Raw genomic sequence first — 16,054 nt, 5'->3', positions numbered from 1 at the left:
CCTGATATAGCAACACTGAAGGGTGGGGCTAGCACTAAGGCTTTGCAAAGGCAGTTATTTCCTTAATCCAAAACTTTAATACTTAGAATATTCACAAAAGCCTGCTAAATTCATGAGTTATGCTAACTATCTTAAAGTTACAATTATGATGCTCTCAGGGCTACTGATAACATCAAAATCTAATCTTCATATAAGGGGGTATGAGTCTTTTTCTCTCACAGAACTAAAAATATCTCTTTGGCTGTAATGGTTGATCTTGGAGAACAACTCATGATCCTGATGGTAAATGGTAACAGGATGGAGTTTAATAATCTCCAATAAGTCACCCATAGAGGTGGTCCCAAAGTAGAATAGAAAAACACTAATGTGTATAGAATACTGGATTTTGAACAAGAGGATCAAAGTGAACCAAAACGCTAAGTAATCAAGAGACCCTAAATCATCTGTTAGGTAGCCAATGATTTTCTATGTTGGATTTACTAATCCAGTGACTAATATCAGTTTCCTCTGGTAGAGAAAGATAAAGAAAAGATTGCTTTCATCTTTCTAGTTGAATTTTTCTAGTTTGAACATGTGTACCAAGTTAGTTTAGGATACCTGCAGCCTTTTATTTTATTTTAAATTTTATTTAGTTAGTCAATTTAGAACATTTTCCCCTGGTTACAAGAACCATGTTCCTTCCCTCCCCTTCCCCCACCCCCTCCCACAGCCCACCTGCAATTTCACTGGGGTTTTACATGTGTCCTTGATCAAAACCTATTTCCATGTTGTTGATGTTTGCATTAGGGTGATCATTTAGAGTCTACATCCCCAATCATATCTCCATTGACCCACGTGATCAAGTTGTTTTTCTTTTGCGTTTCTACTCCCACAGTTTTTCCTCTGAATGTGGATAGCATTCTTTTTCGTAGATACCTCCAAGTTGTTCAGGATCATTGCATTGCCACTAATGGAGAAGTCCATTACATTTGATTGTACCACAGTGTATCAGTCTCTGTGTTTCAGTCTCTGATGTTCTCCTGGTTCTGCTCCTTTCACTCTGCATCAGTTCCTGGAGGTTGCTCCAGTTCACATGGAATTCCTCCACTTTATTATTCCTTTGAGCACAATAGTATTCCATCACCAACAGATACCACAGTTTGTTCAGTCAGTCCCTAATCAAAGGGTATCCCCTCATTTTCCAATTTTTGCAACCATATTCTTGTACAAGTCTTTTTCCTTAATATCTCTTTGGTGTAAAAAACCAGCAGTGCTATGGCTGGTTCAAAGGGCAGACAGTCTTTTAGCACCCTTTGGGCATAGAAATTATCAGAATTGTTTTGATTTGCATTTCTCTAATTAGAACTGATTTAGAACACTTTTTCATGTGCTTATTAATAGTTTTAATTTCTTTATCTGAAAATTACCTATTCATGTCCCTTGCCCATTTATTAATTGGGGAATGGCTTGATTTTTTGTAGAATTGATTTAGATCTTTATAAATTTGGGTAATTAGACCTTTGTCAGAGGTTTTTGTTATGAAGATTTTTTTCTCAATTTGTTTCTTACCTTCTAATTTTGGTTACATTGGTTTTGCTTGTACAAAACCTTTTTAATTTAATATAATCAAAATTATTTATTTTGCATTTTATAATTTTTTTCTAACTCTTGATTGGTCTTAAAATCTTTCCTTTCCCAAAGATCTGACACATATACTATTCTGTGTTCACCTAATTTACTTATAGTTTCCTTCTGTATATTCAAGTCATTCACCTATTATGAATTTATCTTGGTGTAGGGTGTGAGATGCTGATATAAACCCAATCTCTCCCATACTGTCTTCCAATTTTCCTAGCAGTTTTTGTCAAATAGTGAATTTTTGTCCCCAAAACTGGGGTCTTTGGGTTTATCATAGACTGTCTTGCTGAGGTCACTTACCCCAAATCTATTCCACTGATCCTCCTTTCTGTCTTTTAGTCAGTACCATATTGTTTTGATGACCACTGCTTCATATTATAGTTTGATATCTGGGACTGCTAGGCCACCTTCCTTCATATTTTTTTTTCTTTATTTCCCTGGATATCCTTGATCTTTTGTTCTTCCAAATGAACTTTGTTATGGTTTTTTCTAATTCAGTAAAAATATTTCTTGGTAGTTCGATGGGTATGGCACTAAATAAGTAATATATAATAAGTAATATAATAAATAAGTATTGTCTAAGGTGATTTTAAATGGAATTTCTCTTTCTAATTCTTGCTGCTGAGATGTGTTGGAAATATATAAAAATGCTGATGACTAATGTGGGTTTATTTTGTATCCTGCAACTTTGCTAAAGATGCTGATTATTTCAACTAGCTTTCTAGTTGATTCTCTAAGATTCTTTAAGTAGACCATCATATGATCTGCAAAGAGTGATAGCCTGGTCTCCTCATTGCCTAAATACAGGGGGTGATTTGAGGATTCTTTCAATCTCCAGTTTTCCCTCTTGCTCTAGACCATTGGGGCAGTTTTCTTGGATAATTTTCTGTAGAATGATGCCCAGCCTTTTTCTTTTGTCATGATCTTCCAGTAGTCCAATGATTCTTAAGTTGTTTCCCCTGGACCTTTTTTCTAGATCTTATGTTTTATGGATAAGGTGTTTCATATTTGCCTCAATTTTTTCAATATTTTGATTTTATTTTATAGCTTCCTGCTGCCTTGTGAAGTCATTTGCTTCTAGTTGTTGTATTCTAGTTTTTAAAGACTGAATTTTATGCCTGGCTTTTTGGTCACCCTTCTCCTTCTGATCTTTCATCTCCTTTTCCTCATTTTCAAGCTTATTAATTTTGACTTTCGAGACATTATTTTCTGTTTCCAGATGATTTGTTTTGCTTTTTAAATTCTTTCCCCAGTTGTCTTCAGTCTCTTTTAATTTTTTAAAATTGTATTTTGAGTTCTTCCAAAGCCTCTGTCCAATTTGCTGAAGTTTCTGTGTTTTTGCTTGGTGTTCCTTGATCCTTCTCTGTTCCATTTGCTCTTTGTTCATTGCCTGGTTAGAAGCTGTCAATTGTAATTTTTTTTCTTTTTCTGTTGTTTACTCATATTTTCCCCCCTTCTTTCTCCCCTGTAATTACCTGTAGTCTTGTTTCTCTCATTATTTGCTGAATCTGTGGGTTTGTGCTATTCTGTCCTAAAGGGGCTTCTTCTCTGTTCTGCTGATTGACCAGGTTAGGCTGATGGTATTAATGAGTTCCGAGGTCAGATCTTCCCCATCTGGCTGCAGAAATTGAAAAGGAGCTGAGCTTCTCACTTGCCTGTAGTTTGTTACAGTCTTTGCCCTTGGAGCTTAGTCAGCAGGCTCTCAGATTAATCTATAGGGGAGGGGTGTTGGAGCTTGAGCTTCCCTGCCCTCAGAAGGCTTCTTATCTGCCCTATTGATAAGATTAAGCCAGGGTGTAGTTGATCTGCAAAGCTGGCTGTGCCCTGAGGCCAAAACCTCAAGAAAGGGGGGGGGGCAAGATGGAATGTCTTGGCTGTGACTAGGCTGTCTGCTCTCCACTTCTCCTCCAGCTGCCTCCCTGCCACCTGTGTTCATAGTCCTGAGCCTGGCACAGCTTTGCCCTCTAGACTAGCACCTGTGCCCATCCAGAGATTCCAGCCACTGCTGGAGGTTTAGTACTACAGGTGGGGGAGGGGTCCTGGGACTTTCCTTCTTCCTTCCCCTTAAACCCAAGTGTTCTCGAATTCAGGCTTTTTGGGAGCATGCCTTTTAAGTTGAGTCCAGCAGGAGGGTTCTCTAGCTCTGTCCTGTTGTTAGATTTGGTTTTCAGTCCCCTCAAAGCATTGTGTTTTTGATTGGTGAGGAAGGGTTTGTGGAAATCTGAACTTTTGCTCTCTCTATGCTGCCATCTTGACTCCGCCTCCACCTGCAACCTTTTAAATACTGCTGAAGAAAGGAGTTGTTTACATAAATTACTGATGTACCTAGATAGCATCAGTGATTTTGGGAAGATTATAAAGAATATGAAGAGAGACTAGTTGAATATCACTTTTGTAGAACCTCTGTCAATTATATTGGCAACATTATATCATAACAAAGTGTGAATATTGATCCAGAGGAGATAGTGGCATTGCTGACTTGACCACAATAAATTAATCTTTAAGATCTGAGGATTTTTTAAAAAGTGGTTGTTATTGAAAATTTGTTAAAAGCTATGATGACTATTGGTAAACCATTGGATGACCTCATTTGAACATATATGATAGAGGTGGTATAGAAGAATGAGCAGCACAAGAAGTTTTGGAAGCAAGAAAGCTCTCTAAGGATTATTGAACAAATTTGTGAACAAGCTTTTAAAGACTTGGTCAACTGCTTTACACATTTACCAATATTGGAAGGAAGTTAACAAGCATTTATTGTGTTTGCTTATGCCATGTCCTGTGCTAAGAAATGCTTTACAGATATTACTTCATTTGATCCTCATTACGACCTTGGGAGATAGGTGCTACTATCTTCTCTATTTTATAATTGAAAAAAACTGAGGCAGACAGAGGTTAGGTGACTTACTCAGGGTCACACAGGTAGCACGGGTGCCAACTCAATCAAGTCCTTTGTCTTGGACATTGGTATGCTGAAGATATGGTGAGTTGGAGGGCTTGAAGGCAATCTCATAGCAAGAGAGTGATGGTCATGTGAAACCAATAGAATTTACCAGTAGAAGTTTTAGCAACAGTGAAATACCACAAACTGGAGTTTCTGTTTTTTTTTCCCCCTAAATTCTTGATTTTGTCTGATTATTTTTATTTGGGTGATTTTCTCAGCACTGCCAATGCTAATTCTTTTTTAAAAACATTAGATCATTTATCCATTTGAGGATATCTCTTAGAATACTGAATACTCTCTCTCTCTCTCTCTCTCTCTCTCTCTCTCTCTCTCTCTCTCTCTCTCTCTCTCTCTCTCTCTCTCTTAATCTGAGTTGCTGCTGGAACTCTAGCTGATTCCATGATTCAATTTCTGTACGATGTTTGAAAATTGTGTCGCACTCTTTATTTACTTATTTTAAGTTATAAAAACTCTTTATTTTTCTTCTCTTTAATGTTTCCTATTTAAAAATAACATATTTAAGGTATAATCAGCCTGGCTTCTTTCAATTTTTTCACTTCATCCTTTTGGATCAGACTCCCATAAATTTCAAAATTTCACCTTTAGCTGTATAGCAATCCTCTCTGTACAGTGATAAGTCTCATTTTTTTCCCTCAGCAGGCATGTACACTGCTAGCAAATTATTCTAGTGATATGCTTGTTTCACAAGTCTTATGTGCTGTAAATCTACCTGCTCTTCCAGACTGACGTTACCTAGATAGTGGGGGAAATGCCAGGCTAACAATGGCAGCTTGTACTTCCAGTGACTGGTTTTAGGGAGAAATGAAAATGGAATGAAACTTTTTTTCTATTCAAGGATTCAACTCCAGAAGATAAATTGGGTTATATTGACTTCTATTGCACATTCTGAGCTTCTTAATCCAAATTACCAAGCAATCTTTCATGAATCTGTGGACTTTGAGAACATGGAAATTTGATGTTTGAATACCTGGGTAGTGGAAGAGGCACTGACTTCCTCATTTTACAACTTTGGCAAATCCCCTTGACTCTCTGGGACCCATCTTCCTAATCAGTATAATGAGAAAATTAAGATCCATGATCTCTAAGTTTCTTTCCAGCTTGAAAATTATGATTCCAACTCCCTACGATCCTATGGCAATATTTAATTAAAGCTGTGTCTCTGGATGATGAGGAAGTATGGAACAGGGAATTGAGAATGGGCCTCTGAGTCAAGAAGATCTGGGCTGGCACAGGCCAGCTATGGGAACCACTTAACCTTTCAATGTCCACACCTCTTCATTCCCTTCCCTTCCCTTCCTCCTTCCCTTCCCTTCCCTTCCCTTCCCTTCCCTTCCCTTCCCTTCCCTTCCCTTCCCTTCCCTTCCCTTCCCTTCCCTTCCCTTCCCTTCCCTTCCCTTCCCTTCCCTTCCCTTCCTCCTTCCCTTCCCTTCCCTTCCCTTCCCTTCCCTTCCCTTCCCTTCCCTTCCTCCTTCCCTTCCCTTCCCTTCCCTTCCCTTCCCTTCCCTTCCCTTCCCTTCCCTTCCCTTCCCTTCCCTTCCTCCTTCCCTTCCCTTCCTCCTTCCCTTCCCTTCCTCCTTCCCTTCCCTTCCCTTCCCTTCCCTTCCCTTCCCTTCCCTTCCCTTCCCTTCCCTTCCCTTCCCTTCCCTTCCCTTCCCTTCCCTTCCCTTCCCTTCCCTTCCCTTCCCTCCCCTTTCTTTCCTTTCCCTTCCCTCCCCTCCCCACCTTCTTTTCCTCCTCCTCCTCCTCCTCCTCCTCCTCCTCCTCCTCGTCCTCCTCCTCCTCCTCCTCCTCCTCCTCCTCCTCCTCCTCCTCCTCCTCCTCCTCCTCCTCCTCCTCCTCCTCCTCCTCCTCCTCCTCCTCCTCCTCCTCCTCCTCCTCCTCCTCCTCCTCCTCCTCCTCCTCCTCCTCCTTCTTCTTCTTCTTCTTCTTCTTCTTCTTCTTCTTCTTCTTCTTCTTCTTCTTCTTCTTCTTCTTCTTCTTCTTCTTCTTCTTCTTCTTCTTCTTCTTCTTCTTCTTCTTCTTCTTCTTCTTCTTCTTCTTCTTCTTCTTCTTCTTCTCTCTCTTTCTCTTTTTATCCACCCCTCTATATATTATAAAAACAATTCCTGATCCGTGTCAGTAGACATATTTTTCTTACTAGAAGTTCCCCATACTAATGAAATTGCAGAAACCAGAAAAAAAGTATTTATAGGTATACAATAATGACCATCCATTTATTTTAACAGATGGACTGCTTGATAAGAATGACCATATGGACCTTAGCAGCTAATATGACAATCACAATAATAAATAATTTATATAGTAGCAGTTACAAAGCATTTTCTTTCCCATCACCCATCACCTGTGAGGTAGGTAGCACAAATAGCATTTCCTGTTTTAAGTGTAAAGAAACAGTAGCTATGAGCATCTTGGGGGTTTTCCATGTCACACAGGTAATGTCTGAGACAGGTCTTGAATTTAGATGTTTTAAGTTTGAATCTAATATTCTTTATACACTATTAAATAAGGCTAAAATAGATCAGCCCTACTTAATGGGCTTTATGGCCATACTTAATAAGCACCTTAGATTTTTAAGAACCTTTTTCACAAGGACATTGTTTAAAAAGGACAAGTGCTTGAGGGGTGAAGTGAATTAGTATCCATTACAAATAATTGTAAGAATCCAAAGGCATTTACTCAGCCCTTTCATAAGGAATTAGACTAAGGAATTGTTATAAACGTGAGACTAAACTATTTCCAAACTACCAACTATTCTGTCTCAATTATGCATAATTAATTTAATTCTATTCTGAACACTCTTGACCATTTCTCAGTTGAGAGTAGTAGTTAAAACATATGTAGGATCATTAAAGCTAGATGGGCTATTCTGTCACTCAGAAAAGGAAATTTGAAAGAAAAATGATCTTTTATCATACTCTCATTCTTACTTAAACATTCTAATTATTGGAACTCGTGTCACTACCCACTTATTGCTGCTTTCTCCCATTCACTTTGCAGTCCTATTATAAGTTATATTTCCTGGAATGAGTTGTGTTCTCCAACTTCTTTCATTTCTAAAATAATTTTAAAGCATTTAAAGCCATGATAGGATGTAATTCAGTGATATTCCCTAAAAACAAACAAACAAACAAACCAATTGGCAATTAATGTTTTACAGAATCTTCATTTATTGATAAGAATTTTGTTTATGTGTTTGAGTATAAAGTTTTTCTTACATAGCTCTTATGCCCAGAAGAACAAATAATTTAAAAACCTTTACTTAATTTATCCCATTCTATTCATTCTTTTGTCTTCTCCAAATAATATGCTTTGACTGATACAGCTCATTCAAACAAAACATAAAGAAACAAATCAGGAAAAAAAATCGAGTCTATTTTTATAGCTTTTAAGATTAAATTAATAAATAAAAACTCCTCCTCCTCTGAAGAAAGGGAGCTTAGTATATTAGAAAAATATGCTGGAGGAGATAAAATTTAATTTTATGTCTATTTAATCCAAAGGTTCTATTGTAAGTAGTTATTACTACCAGTTCCCCAAAGGATTGGGAATGGGAGTAATTATGCATATTTCTAAGTAGGAAGGCTGCTTTTAAGGTTTAGATTTAAAGAAGATCATTGACTTTAGTCCTGCATACAGTCAACTCCATCTATTTATCAGAGGACTCCTATTAATCATGCTTATAGAGAAACTCCTGAAGCTTTCTCTCATTTAGTAGGATTGTGAAGTTCCCAGTTCATTCAGTGCCAGGAGCATGGCAATTTTTTTCATATTCTCCTCAAATATTGGGTATTCTTATATTTGATAAAGATCTAAATATACAGCAATATACACACACACTCATGTTTTTTACTGGTGTAGATATTCCTTCCATTTATACAGATTGTTACACCTTTGCATATTAGTAGGTGATCTTCTTGACTGACCCCCCCCCCCAATTTTTCACCTAGTAGCTATCCTACTGATAAACCTCTCCACAGTCAGCTAGAGTGGTCCCTAAGTAACAGACACAATATGTTCTTAGACCACACTCAAAGCCACTAAAACTTAATAAGACCTCCTGGAATTTATACTCTCCTACTGCCTTAGTTGATAAGAACTTAGGGTCACCTCTCTGTAATGGTGATGTATAATAGAGCATTGGAGAGGAAACTTTTAGAACTAAGAATACACTTGGTTTCAAAACAGGAGGAAAGTGTCTCACAGGAGAGAAATATGGTTGGAATTCCTGTTACTAGGGAGGTCGAGGGTGATAGATCATGAGTTCAAGAGTTCTAAGATGCAGTTGAGCTAAAGCTGCTGAATGCTTGCTGTATATGATACCAAATATGATGAATTTCTAGGAGAAAGGCATGACCAGGTTGCCTGGTGTGTGTGTGTGTGTGTGTGTGTGTGTGCAAATTGTCCCAGATCAAAAATTAAACAGATTAAAGATTCTTTTTTGATTAGCAGGCAGTGGACTGGCATAAGCTTAGTGTACTTCCAAGGAGACTAGTTGGGAGGAGAGAGAGGGAAGAAGGGAGAGAGAGAGAGAGAGAGAGAGAGAGAGAGAGAGAGAGAGAGAGAGAGAGAGAGAGAGAGAGAGAGAGAGAGAGAGAGAGAGATTATGTGTGTTATAGGTAGAGGGAGGGAGAGATGGGGCAATAGATAAGGTATGAGGAATCTGTTAAAAAAATTTTTTTTAAACCCTTGCCTTTCATCTTAGAATCAATACTATGTATTGGTTCCAAGGCAGAAGAATGATAAGTACTAGGCAATGGGGGTTAAGTGACTTGCCCAGGGTAACACAGCTGGGAAGTGTCTGAAGCCAGCTTTGAAGCTAGGACCTCCTGTCTCTAGGCCTGGCTCTCCTTCCACTGAGCTCCCCAGCTGCCCCCAGGAATTGATTTTTGAATGGTGCTATTAGAACACTATCTAAAGGAGTCCCCCAACATGGGAGCTGGGATATTATTTTTTCTTTAAGAGGATCTGAAACAATCTTCCAGACTTAATTGGTTATGGGTTCTAGGGAAACAAATGTTGATATAGCTTCCAAATTAATTTAATACAGGAAAATCTAGAGACATTAATTAACTTCAGCTTCTTCTTCAGGCTTCTGACCCCAAACCATCATAGGCAGCACAGAAGGAAGGAGGTGGTATTCAATCAAAAAAGACTATATCATAGCCTAGCATTCTTTTCCCATTATGAAATTTCTCTTCCTGCTATGAATAAACCTTTTGCAAACTGTTAGATGAAGAATGAATGTACCATTTCATTTCAAACTGTAACCTCAGGCACTAGTCCCACCTGAGCCATATCTAACTTACTACAACGTACCTGTGATTCATCAATGTGAAAACTCTCAGTGAGGACATTCATTCTCTCCAGTAATCTGTGGGGGATTAGTTGTATTCCCTCATTTTATTTGTCTTCTCCCTATCTGGTTGATGTGACCTCAGAGAGTAGGAGGAAGAAAATGAAGGTAAGGAAGTTAACAATGTGTGTTAACAAGTTGTTGACATCCTTTTGCCTCCTGTAGGGTACAAAATCTTTATCTGATCAAATTAGAGGGATCTTGGCCAGTGCCAAGCAAGAATTGGCCATGGCTTTTAGAGACTTTAAAAATCGAAATCTGCCAAGAATGGATGCAGTTTGAGAGTTCAGCATTTTGGGTTGATTAAAGAGCAAGCAAGTAGTCAAGATATAGGACAGAGACACAGACTACAATAACTTTATATAGAACTTACAGAGTATAAATGAATTTCCATAACAATGAACCACAAAGAGCCCCCCAAATGCTTTAAGTCAGCAAACATTTTGCCAAGAAGAAAGATGTGGCAGTCAAGAGCACTATCAGTTTAGAACATTATCTCATTTGTAAAATCTTACAAAGAAGGATAATAGAAAAGCCTCTTGGAGGTGGGGAGGAAGGGATTTATCCTCTTACTCTGACATCAACCAGAGCTTTTAACACGAGCTACTTTTACTGAAGGATATACCCCATTCAGCAGTTGCAGAGTCATTTTGAGTTTGAGGCTCAGTTGAAGGACACAAACTCCAGATAAATATGAAGAGAGAGAGGCAATCATCCGAGGCTAGAAGCAGCTTGAAGGAGCTGCCTCTGGCAACAATGAAGAGAACTTACTATCGACATGAGAGAGAGCTAAAGCTGGCAATCAAAAGTTGGTCTATGGAAGGAATGGATCCTGGGAACCCAACTGAACAACTTTCCCAATAGAGAGGCTGCACCAAAGGGGAAGCTTTAAAGGGCTCCATAAGAGAGAAAGAAACTTGTGACCTGGAAGTATTGGAAAGGTGAGTAGCCTTGGATACATGTGTTTTCTACACATGGCCTCACTATCATTGGATTGTGCCCACATTTTCTATGTATCAGTGAGAGAATGTGATTCAGGTTTCTATGGAAAACATTTTATAGTGATTATTCTTATTTTGCCATCTACTTAGTGAATTGCCTTGCTTGAAGCTAATGGTATCTTCTAGCTGACTGTTAAATTACACAGGTGAGGACTCAGAGCTATAATAGGAGGACCTTGGGTGGGCAGTTTACATGCCCCTGGAACCTGGGAGTATTGGTTGTTCTTTGGGCATCCAATCTATAAATATGGATTTAAAGTTAAAGAGTATTCCAGAGTGGGCACTATAAATGCAAATTAGCTAATGCTCTACACCTTGATTTAGGGAATTGCTGGGACTTTGATAGGTTAAACGTCTCACCAAGGTTGAAGAGTAAGCATCTGAAAGAAGTACTTTTTGCTTTGCCAATTGTGGCCAATTTACTATGGAAAAACGACTCTTTAGTCCTCTTCTCATCCATTCCCCAGCCTCTTTTTCTCTCTTCTCTTTGTGAACACTAACTCAGGTAGCTGCTTGCTACTTCAGAGAATTCAGTCTGTCAATTCTTTGCTATCTGAGCAGTAGCCAACTTAGAGTGCAGTGATATTAAACTCCATATTAAATAGCAAGGTGGACGATAACAACAATCACAATTCTTTTGAAAACCTTTTATATTGCTATTGAACAATATGGTTTCCATGGCACCATTAACCAAAAATATGTTGCTAGAACAAGTTAATTTTCTAGTTAGCCGTATGGGGAGCATTTGGTTTTCAGCAATGTTCATAAAGTTAGTACAGGAATGTTTTATTGACATTGTCTGAACTGATATAACATGAATGACACTCATGAGCCATTCACAGTTTTTTATAGGCAATTCAATTCACAAAGCTAAAGATATCTTTACTTTCAGTTTTTCCCCCCCAATTTTTAGAAGTCAAACCAAGGCAGCTAGAAATCCCAGGGGAAGAAAGCCAGGCCTGGAGATGGGAAGTCTGGGTTTAAATTGGCCTCAGATACTTCCTAGCTATATAACCTTGGGCAAGTTACTTAACTCCAGTTACCTAGCTCTTACCACTATTCTGCCTTGGAGGTGATACCTAATATTGATTTTTAAGAAAGAAGGTAAGGGTTTAAAAAAAGTCGAACCAGTTATTGAAACAGAAAAACAAAACAAAACACCTTACTAATAACATATAAGTTTGTAAGATTTGTAGCTTCTTCTCCTGAAAAAGAATATCCATCCAGGAGATAGCCTTGATTTATTGGAATGCCACTTCCTTGCTTTTGTGTTGCACATCTTGGTTTGAGGTCAGAAGTCTATAGAAGGAGTTATGGCTACAAATCTCATAAAATTATATATATATGTATATATATATATTTAAAATGTATATATATATATATAGATATATATAGATATATATAGATATACATATCTATGTGATAGAAATACAACATAAGCTCTTTGAGGAAAGAGACTATTTTCATTTTTGTATTTTTATTCCTGGTATCAAGAACCAAACTATTTACATGTGGCTATGCTCATTATCAGTACACTTGGATGTGAATTCTTTGATCAAGGGCATCCATGTAACAAAGAATTATAGAGGAGAATTATCAGTCTTGTGCAGCCTTCTTCTGCTTCTACAGTATCAGTGAGAGAATGGTGGGAAATGACAAAATGATTCTAAGCAATCATAATTTTTTGCTTGTCTATAATTTTTTTTTAACTTTTAAACATTTTATTTATTTATTTATTTATTTTTTTAAATATATTTTATTTGATCATTTCCAAGCATTATTCATTAAAGACATAGATCATTTTCTTTTCCTCCCCCCCACCCCCCATAGCCGACGCGTAAGTCCACTGGGCATTAGATGTTTTCTTGATTTGAACCCATTGCTTTGTTGATAGTATTTGCATTAGAGTGTTCATTTAGAGTCTATCCTCTGTCATGTCCCCTCAACCTCTGTATTCAGGCAGTTGCTTTTTCTCGGTGTTTCCACTCCCATAGTTTATCCTTTGCTTATGAATGGTGTTTTTTTCTCCTGGATCCCTGCAAGTTGTTCAGGGACATTACACCGCCACTAATGGAGAAGTCCATTACGTTCGATTATACCACAGTGTATTAGTCTCTGTGTACAATGTTCTCCTGGTTCTGCTCCTCTCGCTCTGCATCACTTCCTGGAGGTTGTTCCAGTCTCCATGGAACTTCTCCACTTTATTATTCCTTTTAGCACAATAGTATTCCATCACCAACATATACCACAGTTTGTTCAGCCATTCCCCAATTGATGGGCATCCCCTCGTTTTCCAGTTTTGGGCCACCACAAAGAGCGCAGCTATGAATATTTTTGTACAAGTCTTTGTGTCCATTATCTCTTTGGGGTACAGACCCAGCAGTGCTATGGCTGGGTCAAAGGGTAGATATTCTTTTGTTGCCCTTTGGGCATAGTTCCAAATTGCCCTCCAGAATGGTTGGATCAGTTCACAGCTCCGCCAGCAATGAATTAGTGTCCCTACTTTGCCACATCCCCTCCAGCATTCATTACTTTCCTTTGCTGTTATGTTAGCCAATCTGCTAGGTGTGAGGTGATACCTCAGAGTTGTTTTGATTTGCATCTCTCTGATTATAAGAGATGTAGAGCACTTCTTCATGTGCTTATTAATAGTTTTGATTTCTTTATCTGAGAACTGCCTATCCATTTCCCTTGCCCATTTATCAATTGGAGAATGGCTTGATTTTTTGTACAATTGATTTAGCTCATTATAAATATGAGTAATTAAACCTTTGTCAGAGGTTTCTATGAAGATTTTTTCCCAATAAACATTATTTTATCCGGTCATTTTCAAACATTATTCATGGGAAAAAAAAGATCATTTTCTTTTCCTCTCCCCCACCCCTTGTAGCTGACCCGTGATTCCATTGGGTATCACATGTGTCCTTCATCCAAACCCATTTCCATTTTGTTGGTATTTGCATTAGGGTGTTCATTTAGAGTCTCTCCTCAATCATATCCCCTCAACCCCTGTAGTCAAGAAGTCGCCTTTTCTTGGTGTTTTTACTCCCACAGTTTGTCCTCTGCTTATGGATAGTGTTTTTTCTCCTAGATCCCTGCAGATTGTTCAGGGACATTGCATTGACACTAATGGAGAAGTCCATTACTTTGGATTATACCACAGTGTATCAGTCTCTGTGAACAATGTTTTTCCTGGTTCTGCTCCTTTTGCTCTGCATCACTTCCTGGAGGTTGTTCCAGACTCCATGGAATTCCTCCACTTTATTATTCCTTTTTGCAGAATAGTATTCCATCACCAACATATACCACAATTTGTTCAACCATTCCCCAATTGAAGGGCATCCCCTCATTTTCCAGTTTTTTGCTACCACAAAGAGCACAGCTATGAATATTCTTGTACAAGTCTTTTTCCTTATTATCTCTTTGGGGTACAAACCCAGCCGCGCTATGGCTGGATCAAAAGGCAGACAGTCCTTTATCGTCCTTTCAGCATATTCCAAATTGTCCTCCAGAATGGCTGGATCAATTCACAACTCCACCAGCAATGAATTAATGTGCCTACTTTGCCACATCCCCTCCAGCATTCATTACTTTCCTTTGCTGTCATGTTAGCCAATCTGCTAGGTGTGAGGTGATACCTCAGAGTTGTTTTGATTTGCATCTCTCTGATTATAAGAGATTTAGAACACTTTTTTCATGTGCTTATTAATAGTTTTGATTTCTTTATCTGAAAACTGCCTATTCATATCCCTTGCCCATTTATCAATTGGAGAATGGCTTGATCTTTTGTACAATTGATTTAGCTCATTATAAATTTGAGTAATTAAACCTTTGTCAGAGGTTTTTGTTATGAAGATTGTTTCAGAATTTTTTGCTTCCCTTCTGATTTTAGTTACATTGGTTTTGTTTGTACAAAATCTTTTTAATTTGATGTAGTCAAAATTATTTATTTTACAACTTGTGACTCTTTCTCAGTCTTGCTTGGTTTTAAAATCTTTCTCTTCCCAAAGGTCTGACATGTATACTATTCTGTGTTCACCCAATTTACTTATAGTTTCCTTCTTTATGTTCAAGTCATTCACCCATTCTGAGTTTATCATGGTGTAGGGTGTGAGGTGTTGATCCTCTAATCTCTCCCACACTGTCTTCCAATTTTCCCAACAGTTTTTATCAAATAGTGGATTTTTGTCCCAAAAGCTGGGGTGTTTGGGTTTGTCATAGACTGTCTTGCTGAGGCCATTTACCCCGTCTATTCCACTGATCCTCCTTTCTGTCTCTTAGCCAGTAACAAATTGTTTTGATGACCACTGCTTCATAGTATAGTTTGAGATCTGGGACTGCAAGTCCTCCTTCCTTTGCATCTTTTTTCATGATTTCCCTGCATAACCTTGATCTTTTGTTCTTCCAAATGAACTTAGTTATGGTTTTTTTCTAATTCAGTAAAGAAATTTTTTGGTATTTCAATGGGTATGGCACTAAATAAGTAAATTAATTTGGGTAGGATTATCATTTTTATTATGTTAGCTAGTCCCACCCATGAACAATCAATGTTTTCTCAATTGTTTAGATCTAGTTTTAGCTGTGTGGAAAGTGTTTTGTAGTTGTGTTCATATATTTCCTGTGTTTGTCTCAGCAGATAGATTCCTAAGTATTTTATATTGTCTAGGGTGATTTTAAATGGTATTTCATTTTCTAATTCTTGCTGCTGAAATGGATTAGAGATATATAGAAATGCTGATGACTTATGTGGGTTTATTTTGTATCCTGCAACTTTGCTAAAGTTGTTGATTATTTTGACTAGCTTTTGGTTGATTCTCTAGGATTCTTTAAGTAAACCATCATATCATCCGCAAAGAGTGATAGCTTGGTCTCCTCATTGCCAATTTTAATATCTTCAATTTCTTTTTCTTCTCTAATTGCTACTGCTAATGTTTCTAGTACAATGTTAAATAATAGAGGTGATAATGGGCCTCCTTGTTTTACTCCTGACCTTACTGGGAAGGCTTCTAGTTTATCCCCATTGCAGATGATGTTTGCTGATGGCTTTAGATAGAGACTGTTTATTATTTTTAGGAAAGGCCCTTCTAGTCCTATACATTCTAGTGTTTTCAATGGGAA

Source organism: Monodelphis domestica, chromosome 5 (assembly GCF_027887165.1).
Source record: "Monodelphis domestica isolate mMonDom1 chromosome 5, mMonDom1.pri, whole genome shotgun sequence".
NCBI classification, from domain to species: Eukaryota; Metazoa; Chordata; class Mammalia; order Didelphimorphia; family Didelphidae; genus Monodelphis; species Monodelphis domestica.
Note: the sequence above shows the minus strand (reverse complement) of the source record.